This window comes from Hippopotamus amphibius, chromosome 10, assembly GCF_030028045.1.
Source record: "Hippopotamus amphibius kiboko isolate mHipAmp2 chromosome 10, mHipAmp2.hap2, whole genome shotgun sequence".
In the NCBI taxonomy this organism is placed as follows: Eukaryota; Metazoa; Chordata; class Mammalia; order Artiodactyla; family Hippopotamidae; genus Hippopotamus; species Hippopotamus amphibius.
Window position 1 is genome coordinate 47661483 of NC_080195.1, and position 6000 is coordinate 47667482.

The 6000-nt window shown below is 40.8% G+C and overlaps 1 pseudogene across 1 annotated transcript in view; it reads left to right on the forward strand.

Moving 5' to 3' along the window:
• The window catches only part of LOC130829915 (cyclin-Y-like protein 1), a 41508-nt pseudogene extending 35714 nt beyond the window's left edge, over window positions 1-5794 (forward strand). Inside the window, exons 9-10 of the transcript XR_009047671.1 lie at window positions 776-938; window positions 2089-5794. The product of XR_009047671.1 is annotated as a cyclin-Y-like protein 1 (transcript). The remainder of the gene's footprint in view (window positions 1-775; window positions 939-2088) is intronic.
• The last annotated feature ends 206 nt before the right edge of the window (window positions 5795-6000 follow it).

Consider the following 6000-nt stretch of genomic DNA (forward strand, 5'->3'; position numbering starts at 1 on the left):
GTCAGAGGTCATATCATAAAGTGGGTGTAGTCCAGCCAAGACAGCTATCTTTAAGCTTACTGCCTTCTAAAGCTTAGAAAGTACATCCTGTCCTGTCATAGTGACAGCTTCTCACCCTAGGAAGGTTAAGGTGAACAGAAACTTGCATTAGGCCCTTTGACACAGCCCCATGCACTGGAGCAGGGGGAAGGGATTCCCTTTCTCATGGAATGTAGCTTATTTATTTATTTATTTGCGATGAATCTTTGTTGCTTCCAGAGTTTCCCCCCCTCAGAGATAATAGCGGTGGCTCTCGATGGATCCATTTGTTGCCGTGGTGACGTGCCCATTCCTTTTGTTGGCGCGTATCTACTTCAGTAAGCCCCTTCCTGTTAGCGGCCCGGTGAAAATGTCTGCAAGTTCTTCAGAGCTAATAAACAGCATACCTCCTTCCTTTCATCTGATCACTGTAGCGGAGCCTTGTGAGTGAGTGTGGAGCATGAATCGTACAGCTGCACTAATGGAACTCCGAAGAATAAGCCCCCGAGTCAGCAGCACGAGAGCATAAGAGGGCCGTAACCTCTTCCCCCTTGTCCCAAACTCAAAGTGCTGGGATGCAGAAAGGACCACAGATAGCTGTGCCTTGTTTGAACGTTAGTGTATTAATCCAGCTGGGTAGCCATTATTTGTTTCAAAACAGTATTTAGAGCCATCCTCGTAGCTCAGAATGATATTTTTGAAAATAGCCCAGTTGACTAAAATTGTCCTGTGTTGGTTTTGTCTTCTCCTCCCCCAGGACTGAGCTGGAAAGGCACTTTCTGGAGCTGCTTCAGTTTAATATTAATGTTCCTGCCAGTGTTTATGTCAAATACTACTTTGACCTCCGCTCCTTAGCAGATGAAAACAACCTGAGCTTTCTGTTCGCTCCTCTCAGCAAAGAGCGGGCGCAGAACCTAGAGGTGAGGAACGCTCACTGGGGTTTTCTGTCAGCCACCAGAGCCAGCGTCTGTGGCCAGATTGTCTTGAGCAGTGATTCGGAAAATGGAAAGCTGTTAAATTAACAGTTTGAAGAGCTTATTAACCCTGGCATCATATTTCCTATGGTTTATACAGGGATCTCACATTATTAAAAAAAAAAAAAAAAGTAGATATTCTCTCTTCTTTAACCATAATTCAGAATATTTTCAATTAGATTTAATCTGTTCTTAGTGGTTTTCCATCTGAACCTCTACACTTACATATAACCATACGTGAATAATTTCTTACAGTTTTATCTCTCATCATAGGTATATACATAATCTACTTAGCACTCTTAACTGTCTTTTACTCAGCTCGCAGTTTGTGTGTGTGTGTGTGTGTGTGTGTATCACAGTTCAGTCCCATGAGTTTATTAGACAAAGCATCAGTGGCTAACCTGAGAGACCTATACTTGGAAGGTATAATGTGGGTTCAGATATGGATGTAGAAAGTACTTAAGTTTTTAATGGAAATGGTAATGTACATGGGACAAAGTAATTTATGGCTTATGATTTTTGGTGGGCATACAGCAAAATTCACAACTGAAATGAACACATTTAAAATTGACACTCTCTGTGGTACCTCGGTGGTACTTTAGAGTAAGATGTTTTTCTACCGTAATTTACATGCAAGTGAAATAGCACCTTTCAGTGCTTCAATCATGAGACCTCTCCTGCCTTCAGCACACACCTACCTCATTAAAATTTTCTCAGAGTATGTAATTACTGATGAAGATTGAATAGAAGTTGAATAACTGAGTAAACACTGATTCAGCCCAAGTGTATGTTCATTATGTTTAAGGATCAAGTGTGTAGATAACAGATGATACTGCTATTAGGAGCCTATCTTTGAGAACCCAATTTTTCAATAACTCTTCAGTTCCCCTTTACCCCAGCAATCTAATCATAGCCCTTAAAGGATATAACCTTAGGGAATTGGCCGTTAGTGTAGATATCAGCTCTCCAAAGTAGCAGTAACTATGAACTATCTAAAAGAATGTCAATGTGTGGCTTATCAATGATGCCTTTTTTTTTTAAAGGTTGGAACTTTTTTTTCCCCTAATCATACCTGTGTTCTGTGTGACTTTCCTAGGCCATTTCCAGATTGTGTGACGACAAATACAAAGACTTGTGCAGAACTGCTGTAAGAAGGTCCTTCAGTGCTGATCATTTCATCGGTATTCAGCACTCCAGTGCCATCCTCTCTTAAGGAAGAAGTGAGGGTTTGTAACATCAGAAACCCCTCGCAACAAGGACTGGAGAAATATCACCTCTCCTGTTCAGAAACCAGCAAAGTTAGTATTTTCACCTAAAAGAAAGACATTGAATTCAAGAGACTCACGGACAGCGAGGATTATATATGCTCATAGGAAAGAACGGGACCTTGTCAATGCAACACACTCTTCTGTCCTTTTTAATGTAAACAGAGTTACAAAAACCACTCCAAAGCTAAAAGCTCCCAACCCACACACAGTTGTTTGCTTACTCTGTAGGCCAATAGCTCTGAACGATGTGAGGTTTTTTAATTAGCAGTTTAAATTTTTAGACTTTAAAGACACTAACTATATAACATTTACGTTTTCCCTGCTTTTCTTGCCCCACTCCCCCATGTTGCTGCATATTCCTTTAGAATCAATGCAGTATTACCATTAAAACATGGGCCTCCTAACAACTCATAAAGCCACTTAGGAACAGACTGTTGTAGCATTGTTCAGTTTGAAGGCTTCTTCCTCCCTACTACATCATTGAAGCTGCTTGTCATTATTGGCAATCGATTTAAACCAAAAAGCTGCTGAATAACACTTGTCATTCAAATTCTTTGCAAGCACTACTCCTTAGCATTATTAGCGTGTTTGGGATCAAAAGCAGAGAAAGTATGTTATCATCTGCTTCTGTTGAGTCCGTGCTGCATTTCTTTTTGACTCTAATGGTGCTTCTCATTTTCTGATGATTTTCCTCTTTGTTAAATACTTGTGTGAAAGGCTATTTTCCTAATTCCAGCCAACATGGTGGTCCAGTAATTAGCAAGCAGGTAATAAAGTAGAAGGTGTCCCAAAAGTCTTAGTGCAATTTTAAGCTTTAATATAAGTGTGCTTGACACTGCAGGACACTGTTGCAGAAGTATAAATGCTACAGACTGGCAGAACATCATTTGAAAGTCTACTTGGATGTCTTCTGAACTCATTTAGTTTTGTAAATTTTAAACATTAAGCTTTTAATTTTAATTTTTTGTTTCAGCCCCTCTTGAAGATAGCAAACAATGGGCCGAAACAAAAAATTAAAATTAAGAGCTTAGTATCTCTCTTTTAGGAGATTGGTAATGATGTCACCTAAACTTGAAATATTAAAAAACAAAAAAGAAAGAAAGTTTTTTTTTCTTTAAGCTCTTTATTGGAATATAATTGCTTTACACTCTTGTACCAGCTTTTGAGGTACACCAAAGTGAATAAGCTGTATTTATACATATATCCCCTCCCTCCTGCAACTCCCTCCTGCTCTCCCTGTCCTGGCCCTCTAAGGCATCACCCATCATCGAGTTGATCTCCCTTTGTTATACAGCAACTTCCCACTATTTACCTCTTTTCCAGTTGGTAGTGCATATATGTCTCTGCTACTCTCTCACTTCGTCCCAGCTTCCCTTTCGCCCCCCACCCCCCCAACCCCGTGTCCTCCAGTCCATTCTCTGCGTCTGCATCCTTATCCTTGCCCTGTGGGTCAGTTGTTGATTGGGAGAAATGGTCTGATTTAGTACAGAAGGGAAAAAAAATCTATCACAAGTCACTGATAGTTCGCATCATGTAATACGCCAGTTACTAAGCAGAAATGCTGACATATCTTGAGTGGTGGAAGGTGAAAAAAAAATGGGTAGGAACATTGGACACAAGTGTAGCTTCAAGAATAAGTTGCTAGAATAAGGAGAATCACTAAGAAATTGCTCTTCTCTTTCAGCTTTAATTCTGAGGCAATACAGCCATTTTGATAAATGGGAAATTGAGTCAACTTAAGGTAGAAATTTAAACATCGCTGAAAGTAGGTTCTCTGAAAATTATGATGGGGCATGGAAACTAGTTACTAGTTGGGTGGCAACTACGGCAGTTTTTTCATGATTTTATACCTAGGAAGGGTTTGTTCCCTAAAGTAGTAAGACTATAATAAAAGAATATCTGACTACCTCAACTCAGATTTTGTTCTGTTTTGTTTTTTTCTGTTGGAATGTTGACATCAGTGCAACTTTAACTCTGGTATACTGTGAACTGAACTTTATTCTTTACAAGGAAAAGACAAAGGTTTGAAATGTATGTTTGAACCAAATGAAATTGCCGTTTTTGTACGTTAAATTCACATGGTTCACCCTAAGACAGCTGCTTACTAGGGCCCGGTGTTTATGGCTAAGGAATGTTTTCCCTCCTGTATCAGATTCCATCATGGCACAGTTCTTTCACATTTACTCCTCGTGTACCCTGTATGCTCATTATTGAAATCCAACAGCTCTAATTCCTAGTTTTAGAACAGTTCAAGTTTCATTTCTCAGTTTCGTTTTCCCATTCTATAAAATGTACCGTTCCTTGATTTGGGGGAAAACATGCTGAAGCCAGTATTTACTGGAAAACAATTCACTCTGTATTCAGGTTATGTGGTGTTTTTGGAAGTGTTTCCCTACAGCATGTAGGTTAGCTAAAATCTTTCATCACCCAGGCCTCCTCTCTAAGCACATGTAAAATGACTACACTGTTCCCTCACCCAGAAGCCACATTCCTGAGTAGAGAGCTACTTGGTAAAGCACTCGACAGCTGGCAGAGGCTCTCCCAGGTAAGGGCTGGTTTCTATGCAGAATCTGTAGATTATACCCAGCAACTCTCAAGTTAAAGAGTAGACCACCTAAAATCTTAGCTGTTTGCCACTTACCAACCTGGCCAGCCTGACTCTGTGCCAGCAAGAATACAAGGAGTGCTTCAGCGAAGCCTGGTCCTTTGTACGCAGGTGCAGTCTGTTTGGTTTCTGAGGCAATTTCCACTAGTCTATTTTAAATGGATTTGACAGATTACATGTGCTTAATGTGAAACAGATTTTCAGTATACCAGTTTATGGTTTAGGATCTCTAGGGTGCAGAAAGAACTAGGAAAAGTGAAACTATAGAAATTAAGAGGAATCCAGAGTTAAAGGAAAAGCGGTTCCTGTTCTTTAAAAAGAGGAACAAGTTAGGTGATTGTTGTAACTGCTGTGAAGGGAGCTAAGTAAGTTGAACGTGATTAGACAAATTCAGTGACAGCCTCAGAACCTAAGGTCCTCCAGAATGTGTAGATTATCTACTTCAAGACCTCCAATTATTCTGCTAGCTTTTTCTTAAAACATCTATTCCTTCATCTTACCATTCTCAATTCTACTAACCTTTACTTCTAGCTCCCCAGATGGTGGCCCTGTATCTCCTCACTGTGAGAACTGACGCGTCCAAAGGCAGAGCTTCCATGTTTTGTCCACCTCCCACTGCCCTCTCTCAACAAGGTCACATCAGCTTCACCTTTTGCCTTTCTGCTAGTGTCCAGTGTGGCAATGCTTGATATCAGTTACTACTATGACCCAGTTCCAAAACATTATCCCCAGGTTCCAGGAAATATAATAATAAGAATCGCCTTTAATCAATGACTTGGGCCCTCCTGTGTTCCCCCAAAGTATCGATAGTTCCCAATTTGCTGCACTCCCCTGACCTGCCCACAACCCTAGATGTGTCTCAGGCTAGGCAGCAGCCCCACCTTCCAAGCATTAGGAACAGACACCTTTGTTTTCTTTTTTCTTTTGGCCGTGCCATGCAGCATGTGGGATCCTTAGTTCCCTGAGCAGGGATCGAACCCGTGTCCCCTGCAGTGGAAGCATGGAAACCAATGGACCACCAGGGAAGTCCAATGCCTCACTTCTTAAGGTAACCCCTCTCATCTAATGGAGGAGATTCCATCCCAACCCTTAAAATCAAACTTCTATATCCAACCCCCCACCCCCAGTTTATTCC